Consider the following 13,211-nt stretch of genomic DNA (forward strand, 5'->3'; position numbering starts at 1 on the left):
TGGCAGAGAAAATTATCGTCGCTGGTCTAAAAAATTATCGATCTTCTTCGAGCAGTTAGAGATTGATTATATCCTCACCACATAAATGCCTACTGATACTGAAAAGGTGACCACAGTCTCCAATCCAGAATTCTCCAAACAACCCCTTGATGTTTCTGATCAATCAAAGCAATCCTCTGCGATTGATCATGATAAGTATGAGAAAGAAAACAAAACAGTTTGTGGCCATCTGCTAAATCGTATGATAGATTTGATGTTTGATCTGTTTGTGGTCCAAAAGTCAGCAAAGGTAATTTGGAGTATGTTAGAGTTTCGATATGGAGGAGATGATGTTGGTCGCAAAAAGTATGTTGTTGGTAAATGACTACAATTTCAGATGATGAACAAGAAATCGGTAGTAAAGCAAATACATGAATATGAAAATTTGGTGGCCAACATTTTAGCTGAGGGCATGAAAATGTGTGAGATTCTCCAAGAAAATATACTGCTTGAGAAATTTTCTCCATCCTTGAGCAACTATAAAAATAATTTGAAACACAAAAAGAAGGATTTGAGACTCCAGAAGTTGATCAGTCACATGCGCACGGAAGAAGCCAACATGCTAAAAGATAAGTTAATTTCTGGAAATCTAAATTCAGTTAATGCTAACTTGGTTGAATCTTCTGTTGTTAACAAAGACAAGTCCAAAAATCATAAGAAGAAGTCTGGAAAGAATAATTCTTCTCAAAAGAATGGGCGTCACAAAACTGCTGACGGGAAGATTGAAAAGAAAAAAATTGATTTGTTATGTCTGTGGGAAACCTAGGCACAAATCCTACCAATGCAGTCAAAGGAAAGGAATTCCAAATCAGCAACCCACACCACAAGCTAATCTTGTTGAGCAAGATGACGTAATCACTACTGTTGTGGAAGAAAACCTGGTGCAAAACAAAATTGACTGGATACTTGACACCGGATCTTCGAGACACTTCTGCTCAAATCAAGAGCTCTTCCATGACTACGAGATAGTACTGACGGAGAATGTATGTTCATGGGTAACTCTGCCACTGCATGAGTGCTTGGAAAAGGGAAGGTTCTTTTAAAATTAACCTCTAGAAAAACTTTATCCTTAAGTAATGTATTTTATGTACCTTCCTTACGTAGGAACTTTGCATCTGGGAGTTTATTGAATCGGGTTGGGCTTAAGGTTGTTGATGCTTGAATTTTATGAAGTGGAAATTATGGATGATATGTGTTGGTGGATTGCGTTGTGCACTCAAGGTTTCCCAAAGGAATCCAAGTGTAAATTCCTCTGAGTTTCCTGGTAATTCTAGGGTCGAACACAGAGACTTGCGAAAATAGTTACATTGGAAATTTTTATGAAAACTTGCGGTAACCAGTTGAATAAATAAATGTTGGGTTGTTGTTGCGTTAATGAAAATAATAACGAATGCGGCAGAGTTCGAAAAGAGTTGGTAAACGGGAAATACGATGAATATGCGGTGAACGGGTTGATAAGGGTTTTGGCTAACACTCCCTAGGATGCGTTCATGCCTTGCGATCATGCAACATACATACAATAGTAAACCACCTCTCGGTGTGAATGCCACGGATTCTAAGGCTAGAACGCATGCGATAAATATGCGATAAGTCTACAGGGTTTACACATAAACCTCTATCTCTATTTATGCGATGACAACATGACATTCACACAAATATGCGACCACATAATATCATTCCTATTCCTAGGATACATGCGATGCAAGTTGACAAACAGAGCTTATCTCTAAGTCCCTATCTCTTGTTTATGCAAGCCTAATCTTGCTCTTTCGAGTCCAGATTCTAACCTAGCTCTCTCAAGACATTAGGTTCTTTCTTTAGATTCTCTCTCGAGTAACTCTAAAGGGGTATTTTGCACAACATAAAACAAGACAATCGCAAGCAATGGACTTCCTAGATCATGTTAGCTTAGTTTCTCTCAACCCATTCAACTAATTTAGTTACTCATGTGTATTAAGAGGGTGAGCAGATGTAGAAATAGAACTTCCATTGAATAGATATAAGATGAAGTACAGAATAGCAATACAAGTATAGTAAAGAGCCTAGAGCAATTTCTTGTTGCCAGGCGTTACACTATTTCTACTCGTGCTCTAAAGATATTCTCGCTTTCGCGATATGCAGCCCGCTCTCTGCTCTTACGCCCCAAGGTTCTCTCTCGAGCTGCCTTGGACAATCTCCGACGTCACCACTCTTCTCTTGCTCCACCGTAAAATGGAAAAGAAAACTATGAACAGAGGTATGAACTTGTAGTGGTGATGACGTAATCGACTGCTTAACCCCTTCTCTGAAGAATACACTTGGTATTTATAGGGCATCAAAGGTGAAAGGCAGCTTCTCTCTCCTGGTTGTGTAGATGGAACAATTTTAATTCCTGACTGATGCGCTGGATAATTGTCACCGATAAAGCTGGATGTACTTTGTGATCGTTATCGGCTGTCGACTTAATTTGGATCTGACTGCCGTCAGGTTTCTGTCCCATCGATCTTAATTATCCTTTCGTTGGGATACGCCCACCATATTGCAATGATTCTTCTTGGGTGAATGTTTGCGAGCACGATCAACGCAAAGTCCTGCGGTGAAGTTGTGCTCGACCAATGTATTCCTATGATCGCATTCTTTACATTGCGTTAACGCATTATTCTGCACAAAAATATAAAGATCAACTGCTCTAATGCATTGGACGCATGCGACCGCAATATTATAGAATTTATGCTTAATGGACGCAATTTAACATATTTCATCAACGCAATCCAACATTGTTTAAGGATTTAGCACTAAGATAACGTGCATTTCTGCTCGTTATCAGTGGTCCTCACCAAAAATAGGGACTTTGTTGGTAAGGGATATCTTGCTGATAGTCTTTTTTTTATTGAGTACTGCCTCTGTTACAAATATGATGAATGCAAGTGCTTCTAATTCTGCTTACATAGTTGAGTATCTTGATATATGGCATGGTAGACTAAGTCATGTGAATATTGCATCATTTAAGAAACTTAAGGATTTTAAAATTGATTAATGCAACTGAAACACATGAAACTAGTAAATGTCCTATTGTGTAGAAACAAGGTTTATCAAGAAACCTTTTAAACCTGTCACATCTAGAAGTACATAATTACTAGAATTGATTCTCTCTGATTTAGCTTATTTCAAAAACACCACAAGTAGAGGTAGGAGAAATTACTACATTTCTTTTGTTGATGATTTTTCTAGATATACTAAAATCTATCTTTTAAAGACAGGAGATGAAGCTGGTAGTATACTTTTGAAATATAAAGTAGAAGTAGAGAATCAATTAGATAAGAAGATTAAAAAGTTGAGGCTAGATAAAGGTGGTGAATATAGTGATAATAAACTTAAAGATTTTGTGAATCAAATGACATTATTCATGAACTTACTACACCTTATTCACCACAACAAAATGGTATAGTAAAACATAAAAATAGAACTCTTAAGGAGATGATGAATGCTATGTTGTTAAGTTCTGGATTGTCTGATAACATGTGGGGGGAAGTTGTGCTTTCTGCCTGTTTTATTCTTCACAGAGTACCTCATAAGAAACTGAATAAGACACCTTACAAACTCTGGAAAGGATATGCACCTAGTCTTTATTACTTGAGAGTGTGGGGAAGTTTGGCAAAGGTACTATATCCTGCATTCATGTAACCTACGGTAGGATCTAAAACTTTTGATTGTGTGTTTATTGGTTATGCACAAGATAGTGTTGTATATAGATTTATGTGCTTGAATGATAGATCCGTATGTGAATATAGCGATGCCAAATATTTTTAGCATGTTTTTCCATTGAGAAAGGGAAACACTGAATCTATTAGAATGACTAATTGTGAGAATGGTTCTATTTCCATACCTTCTTTGTCTAATAGTATGCATGAAACAAGAAATAATTTAGCTTCCAGTAGTACGTCTGATAGCACCATGGATAGAATGCATGATATAGAACCTAGAAAAAGTAAGAGATAGAGAATTGAGAAAAATTTTGGTCCTGATTTTTTGACTACATTTTTGGTTAAGAGGCCAAATGATATTGATTGTCAGTTTACATATATGTATCTAATAGATGAGAATCCTAAAACTTACCAAGAAGCATTAAGTTTTATAGACTCTATCTTATGGAAGGAAGCTATTAAGAGTGAACTAGATTCTCTAATCATGATCCAAAATTAGAACTTAGTAGATCTTCCAAAAGAAAGTAAACCTATTAAGTGTAAATGGATTTTCAAAAGCAAAATGAGGCCAGATGGTTCAGTTGAAAGATACAAGACTAAATTTGTAGTAGTAAGGTATACACAAAAACAAGATATTGACTACTTTGACACGTCTTCCCCTAAAACAAAAATAGTTATAATTAGAGCCTTGATTGCACTAGCTGCTATTCACGGTCTTCTAATTCACCAAATGGATGTAAAAACAACATTCCTCAATGGTGATCTAGAAGAAGAAATATATGTGGTATAGCTTGAAGGCTTTACAGTTGTCGATCAGGAAAACAAAGTATGTAAACTGAAAAAATCTCTTTATGGTCTTAAAAAAATTCCCAAAAAATGTTATGGAAAATTAAATGATACTTTGATAAACAATGGGTTTAAAGTAAACTCCTTGGATACTTGTGTTTATTCAAAGTGGTTTGGAGCTAAGTGTGATTATATGTTTGTATGTTGATGATATGCTTAGCTTTGGAACAAACATAGAGACGATACATAATACCAAATTGTTATTATCTTCACATTTCGAAATGAAAGATTTAGGGAAAGCTGATGTAATACATGGTGTTAAGATAAGAAAAATTAAAAATGGGTTTTCTCTATGTCAATCACACTACATTGAAAAATTACTAAAGAAATTTGACTGTCTTGATGGTTCTCATGTAAGAACTTCTTATGATGCTAGTATAAGTCTTAAGAAAAATAAAAGTGATAGTGTATTACAATCTTAATATGCAAAGATTATAGGTAGTGTTATGTTTTTAATGAACTACACTAGATCTGATATTGCATATGCTGTGAGTAGATCGAGAAGATACACACATAATCCTGATAAGGATCATTAGAGTGCTCTTCGTCGTCTTTTAAGATATCTTAAGGGAACCATGGACTATTGTTTGCATTTTAACAAATTCCTTGCTATATTAGAAGGTTATTGTGATGCAAACTAGGTATCTGATAATGAAGAGGTCAGTTCTATAAGTGGATATGTATTCTTACACGAAGGAGGAGCAATATCATGGAAGACTGCAAAATAGACTTGCATAGCTAGATCCACTATGGAATCTAAATTTATTGCTCCAGAACTAATAGGGCATGAGGCTAAATGGCTTATAAAACTACTAGGGGATATACCATTGTGAGGGGCATCAGTATAAGTCTCTGTGCATTGTGATTCACAGGCTGCCATAGGTGTTGTCACACCCCTCCCCGAGCCCGCACTCTTGAGCCCGAGAAGAGGCATGAAGAACCACAAATACCACCCTTTTGTGATACCTACAATCCATCTGAACCTCTTTACTCTCAGTAAACTTTAATTCAAGAAGATAAACAACAACTGATTAAGTAGGCCCATTTTATTACAACAATGTAATGTTTATACATTCCAAGACTTAACTATAAAGTTTATAACAACAACTCCTAAAACTCTCCGAAAGTGTAACTGTGGCTTGTGGTAGACCTTGACCTTAGCAGCACCCTGGAACTCCTCACTTTCTGCTACTTGGGAAGAAAAAATGAAAGAAAAGAATGAGCTTCACAAAGCTCAGTGAGTGGTAAGCAACTTCTAAAGTCTATTTCAACTCATAATAACAAGCATATCATAAATACGAGGTTACATTCAAACCTCGCTTTGAATGAGTCTGTTCTCAACTCTATCTACACACAAGGTAGATAGCTAAACTGATAACTACTTAGAATGAGTATGTTGTCTACCTACACACAAAGTAGATAGTTAACTGTTACTAAATATAACGCTTACTCTTTTGCATTCCCTTTGTTCCCTATGTCTCCTATGTGCACATAGCTCCCCACTCATGGGCTCAGAAGCTAGGCCTGTTAGCTCTCTGATCATCCTATATGAGGTTCCTCTCACAGGCTCAGGAACTAGACCTCTTGGTCCCCTGACCATCCCGTGAGGTTTTGTTTTCGGGCTCAGGAACTAGGTCTATTGACCCCCTGACCATCCCGATCACATAATCTCATTCTCATGCTAGATACTCATTCATAACATCAACATATATAATTTACTCTAAAAGGTATGCTTAATACTAAAAGGAAATTCCACTCACCTTGGTAAGGATAGGAATCTTCCTCTTTAGAAGTTCCTCGATCACCTCGGGCTCCCTTTTGAACCCTAAGATCCAGATCCAAATTAAAGCTCAGATTACTCATAGTTCTAAGCTTTATCTCGAGATACTTTCTTCCACAAACATGTTCTAAAATGTCTCAGAAAGCTTACCTCAAAATATTAGCTCATAAATCCTCGTGGTTTGGCTGAAACCAATAAAAGATCAAGACTGGCCTAAGCTTACCCAACAGCTCAACCCTTCTATATTTTTCTCCCTCTCCAGCCCGATTCCTTGGAGCTTCTTCGCCGACAGCCCTACCCTGAAAACTAGATCTTAGAGCTTTCAGGTGGCTTTAGAATCACTCCAAACGCACGAGTATTCTGGGAGAAATCCTCGTCCCAAGTTGATGCTACTTTCAGACTTCACTGTCCGACAACATCTCCTCCTCTTGGAACTTCATGACCGACGCATAATTTTACTCCCAACGCATGGTCTCCATAAAATCCATTTTCTAACACTCTTTCTAATGTTCTCTGAATAGAATTTGGCTTGTGAATGGAAGAGACATCTGTGGTGGTATTTATAGGCCAAAGGAAACGATCCTTATCATCTTTAGCAAGCCTCCAATGCATGATACCTCCTACTTTTGGGGTGTTTGCACCATATTTTGCCACCACCTACTCCCTTGACATTCACCTACTCTCATGCCATACACCTACTTGAGTTGTCTTCCTCATGCATAAGACTTCCTTTGCATGAAACTTAATTCGTCCAGCTCCTACTAACTCAAGTCTACCCATCTCTCGGTATAACCATTTGTCTAGATGAGCTCACCAATCTTGCATAACGCAAGCCTCAGCACCACTCCATCGTTTAGTTCCTGCATCTATCGCTTAGCTCCAGCAGCCCATCGTGTAGCTCAATCGTTTAGTAAACGATCTCGCTCTCAACGATCTCATGCATAGCCTGTCATTTAGCTACCATGCCTATCATTTTCCTCCATCGTTTAGACGTCTTATCGCCCAACGCATCTGCTCATCACTTATCGTTATCGCCCAGCGTCTGTATCTATCGCGTAATGCCCATCACTTAGTATTTTGCCTATCGTGTAGCGCGTCTTCTCATCGTCTAACGCAGCACGATCGTCTAGCGCATTGCTTAGCTTCGTGTATGTGCTTTACGATCGCCTACCTCGTCGTTTAGCTCCCTGCATTGCTACACCATCGTCCAGTGCCAGCCTATACAATCGCCTATCTCATCGTGTAGCGCCGTTCACGTACTATACGATCATCTATCTCATCGTGTAGCACTACTCACTTGCTACATGATCGTCTACCTCATCGTTTAGCTCCGCGCATTGCTACACGGTCGCCTACCTCATCGTGTAGTTCTGTTCAGTTGCTACACGATCGCCTATCTCATCATGTAACGCTGCTTACTTGCTACATGATCGCCTACCTTATGGCTGTCTCTTATACACATCTAGATGTGTATAAGAGACAGATACAATCGCCTATCTCATCGTGTAGCGCCGTTCGCGTACTATACGATCATCTATCTCATCGTGTAGCACTACTTACTTGCTACACGATCGTCTACCTCATCGTTTAGCTCCGCGCATTGCTACACGGTCGCCTACCTCATCGTCTAGTGCCTGTCTCTTATACACATCTAGATGTGTATAAGAGACAGACCTCATCATGTAACGCTGCTTACTTGCTACATGATCGTCTGCCCAGCGCCTTGCACTCAACATCTCGCTCTCTCCGCTCTTGTTCATGCATTCTCAACGCATGAGCAACACTTGGCAACGCCTCTTGCGAACACTTCGGCCAACATGCGTCCAACCTTACAAACGCATGGTTGCCTTTCTTCTCATCTTATATGTTAATGTCTCCTAACACTCAATGCATGGTTCCTTTTTTACTTTACACTGAGCCAAATTTCACCAATTAAGGCTTAACTCAAAACTACTCGAGGAAAATCTATTCAACACTTAGAAATTTCCTTCTCTTCAACATAGGATTTAATTTTCACCTAGTTAATTCCCTTAATCACCTGCTTAAGTAGGGAAAATGGAAATCCGGGCATCAAAGGTGTTGGCAAGAATAGTATATATAATGGCAAAAGGAGACATATACGTCTAAGACATAGAGTTGTGAAACAATTGCTAATGGGAGGAGTTATTTCCTTGGAATTTGTGAGGTCTAAGAAAAATTTTGGCTGATCCTTTGACCAAAGGCCTAACAAGGAAAACAATTTTAGAATCATTAGTAAACATAGGGCTTAAACCCTTATAGGGTTCCATAGCCCTTTGTCTGGGTAGTCTATTGTGATATACTCGATGGTCCATAGCCCTATGTTTAGGTGTTTTGTTGCGATTGACTTGATGGTCCATAGTTCGATAAGTGGATGGTCATAGAATGGACTTGACGGATAATACTAAAACCTTTTAATGATTTATAGCCCTTTCTTTAGGTGGTCCTGATGTGGACTTGATGGATGATGATGAAATCATCATAGCTTAGTATTTAAGTGGTTTGTCTTTGACAGACTTGATAAAGATGGTCCTGACACAGACTAGATGACGATATCTTCATAGCTCAGTTTGAGTGGTTTATCTCTAACAAACTTGATGAAGCATCTAACGTGATAATGAAGGTGCAGCTGCCATCTATGAAAAAGTTTAAAGGTCTCTTTCTAGAACTTTCACGGTGACCTGAGGTTTATATGTATGGCCATAATAAGCAAACTTTATATCGTAGAATTGAGAAAAGGACTAGGAGTAAAATGTGTTGTGGGGGTTTAACCAGTATTATTGAAAGTTCAAGAGGTAACTCACTCTCTCTAACAAGGTTGTTGCCCTACTTCACTATACACAATATTGATGTTTAAGTTTGATCTCCTTTATTTGCTCAAAACAGTCTTTTTTTCAAAATAATCTTTTATATTGTTTACTTGTTCACTTTTCTGTCATAGTCATTTGTTGGGGATTGTTGGAAATGATTTTTGGGCTTAAGCTCATAGGAAAAGTTAGGGTACTAGGAAGTTTTGTCCCACATGGATATATTTAAAACTGCCTAGAGGGTATAAATACGAAGACATTCTAGATGAGAATCCAAAGTGTGTTGGTGGTAGAAGTATAAATCTTTCACCACATGTGCTCGCCACCGTCGTCCGATCAGATGGGTGGGTTTGAGTAATCGTGCTTGTGTGAAAAAGAATTAAATTTGTATTACTTATCTTTTTGAATTATTTTTTAACAAAATTATTAACAATTTTTTTATTAATATTTTGTTGGCTGTTCCCATTTTTTGACCGTTAACAGACCGTTCGTTTATGACCATTTGATTCAGAACGGTTTGTGACCGTTTGTGTCTTCTGACTGTTCATTACCTTTTCTCCTCTACTATTTAACACAGTTCAGATCTCAGAGAGGAGACACACACAAATAAATTTTCTTATGCTATTTTCTTCTATTGTTTTCTTTTCTGAGCAACCTTCTCATTGATTCTAGTCCATTTTCCAGCGAGTGCAAGTTTGAATTTGGAGGTTGTGTTAATCTTGGGGAGCAACCGACATAACGATTAACACCAAGGTCACGTCATAATTGCTTTAAGGGCAATGGTTTCTCCACGACGCAGTAACCTATCGTGACATTTGTTCTAACACAAAGTGGAGTAATTTAAAAGGGATTTAACAAACAAATGTGGGGAAGTAGGAGCTAGAAGAAAAAGATTGGGAAAAGAAAAGGTGTAGTCATATATATATAAAGAGAAGACATTATGGTCGGTGTGAAGGACATATACATGCAAATGATAAAATTCTTTGGGGAAGTTTTAGAGAGACGAGGGGAGAAGATGAACTGACGTTGCTGGAGGAGTTGAAATTTAGAAAAGTAAGGAAATTGAAGAAAAACAGAACGTGGTCGGAAGTTTGATGAAAACAGAGCAGTCCAAAAATTTAAGTTGATCGGGAGCTATTCATGAGTTTTTATGGCTTCAAATCTTAAGGTTAGTTCATATAAAGGTTGTTTAAGAGTTACATTTAAGTTATTTAAGAAGTGAATTTGGCCGAAATCGATGGCTTCAAATCTTTGTGCATCCCTTATGCTCAGTAGCAACTTGAGCCAGCACATCGGCGCACGTTTTCCTTGCTCAGTGTGCATCCCTCAGTGCCTAGCGCATCGTCCAGCGCCCATCTAGTTCCTTGTGCACGTGCCTACGCCCCTTGCACGTGTGTTGTTGCTCACCAGCAGTGTCAATGTACCTAATGTGCTGCCCATCAGCTTACCATTAACTTGGATGCTATTAGCTATTTCGAGGTTTTAGTGAGATATTTTAAGGTCAATTGGGTATTTTTCTGATATTTTGGTCTATATTGAATTAATTTTGGATTTTAAGGTAATTCTAGGATATTTTGGAATAATTTAGGAATCAAAGTGAAAAAAACCCTAAGATGGGAAAAATTAAGATCTAATGAAGAGTTAAGGTGAATTTAGTGGTTAGCATGGAATAATTAAGGATTATTGGAGTTAAAAGACTGAATAGGAAATGACTAAGAGCTAGTAATGTCATTTTGAGATGATTGAGAGACTGATGATCATAATCTCTAGATTGGTAAAGATTAAGGAGTTAATAGAGTCTAAGGTGATTTTGGTTGAGATCATGAAATTAATTCGATGTCGTTTGACTTGGTAATTGAATAGGAAGTGATCGAGAGTCCATGATTTGATTTTCAGGATAAATTGAGATAGAAGTAGCTTGTAAACTAGGAGGAGCTAGCCTAAACTTGTGGGTGGTTATTTCTACATGGAAATGTGGTTGATTATGAATAGATTTGTGAAAGAATTCTATGGTAAAGGTTGAAGATTATTATTTGAGAATGTGGGTTTATAATGGTTTGTGAAAAACGAAGTCTTGTAACTACTAGATTTTGTACCAGAGGTGATTACCTGTTGCGGGAATGTATTCTATAGCAATAAACATATATCAAAGGATCTCTGATACTGAAAATATGGTAAGGTACGCGATGTCTCATAGATTATCAAAGGATCTCCAATATTGAAGTTATGGTAAGGTATACGGTGTCCAACATTCAGAGCTTGATATAGGTCTTTGGGATCCACTGTAGCACACATATAGGCTTTAGGTCATGTGTTGGGGTGCTTAGCCCTTTGGGGGACTATCCATGCATGTATGAGAGTTATTGATGCTGAACGTTGAAGATTGCTCTTCTTCAGTTAAAGTGCTGATGCTGATGATTGACAGTTTTTCCACTTCGACTAAGGCTATTTTGACGCTACGTGATCTTAACACCAACTAAGGTTTGGGTATTATTTTAAAGGATTTTCCTCAACTTATTTATATTTCGTAATTGAAATTTTTAGAGTGATCATGCCACATCTGTATGATTTATAATTGTTACAAAGTATTATTGATTAATGTTTGTCATAAGTGGAACTGTATTGAATGTTTTATGAGGTTTACATATTTTAAGAAAGGTTTTGTTGAGTTTTATAAATGTCTTACAAAAGAAAAATATTATGCTCATACAAGGTACCACTTATTGGGCTTTAGCTCATGTTTTCTTCCTCCTTAGGTAGCGATTGAGTTCCAAGAAGCTATTGAGTTGTCATACCCTGCTGAAGATTGTCATTTCCACTTAGTATATTGTGAAACCTGGATTTCCATTTTTCCTACTTAAGCAGGTGATTAAGGGAATTAACTAAGTATAAGTTAAATCCTAGGTCAAAGAGGAGGAAAATTCTAAGTGCTTAAATGGATTGTTGAGTAGCTTTGAGATAATCCATAACTAGTGAAAATTTGGTTAAGTATAACCCATGCGTTGGAAGCTAGAAAATTGACTAAGTGTTGCTCCATGCGTTGGCTTGAGCTAAGTATTGGTGTTGTGTCATGCGTTGGCTATGAATCTTTTAGAGGTTATTTGGGGCATTGAAGGAAGCCAAAGTGTGGCCAAGAGAAATGCATGTGGCAGCCAATGTCTTGAGAGGATAGAACAATGCATGCGGCAACCAACGTCTTGAGAGGTTAGAATAGCGCATGCGACAACCTCAAGTTGCATGGACAAGGGCACTGGGCTTTGGAGTGCACGCGCTGGTTGATAAAGGGGTAGTGCTACGCGTTGTAGGCATGCGGTGATGGAGGCATGCGATGATGCTATGCAAAGGCATGCGGTGCGAGGGCATGCAGTGATACTGCGCGAGGGCATGCAGTGATACTGCATGAGGGCATGCGGTGATACTGCACAATGGCATGTGGCAATACTAGCAATGGAGGCATGCAACGATGCTATGCGGCGATGCTATGCGGCAACGCTATGCGTCGATGCTATGTGACGATACCATGGTTGGTAGTATGCGGCAACAATGTTAGACGATGAACTATATGGCGATGAGACGAGCTGTGGTGGGTGCATAGGGGAACAACTTGCGTTGCTAAGGCTTGCAGTAATCAGGGTTATGAAGTTGGTTGCGTTGGTCACAAGGGATGCATTAGCAAGAACCTAGGCAATGGTGAGCTATGCCTTGAGGTGTTGAGTTGAGAACTAAGTCGACCCAAAGGTTGTAATGCGTTGGTGATGTGCTATGAGCCAAGGACATCTGAGGCATGTGGATGTATGCGCTAATTGGTGGTGTCCAGACATAGGAATGTTGCAACAATTGAACGGATACATTTTTGGTTAGATGAACGCATATAAGGATGGATGGACGCATTCAAGGACATCATCCAGACATGTGGCTTGTTAGGAAGAAGTCTTAGGCCTTAAGTAAATGAGGTGGATGCACAAGAAGACATGCAAAATTGAGGGCTATGCGTTGGTAAAAGGGGAGCAAGACACCTTGGATTGCGATGACGTAAGG

Source organism: Benincasa hispida, chromosome 5 (genome assembly GCF_009727055.1).
Source record: "Benincasa hispida cultivar B227 chromosome 5, ASM972705v1, whole genome shotgun sequence".
In the NCBI taxonomy this organism is placed as follows: domain Eukaryota; kingdom Viridiplantae; phylum Streptophyta; class Magnoliopsida; order Cucurbitales; family Cucurbitaceae; genus Benincasa; species Benincasa hispida.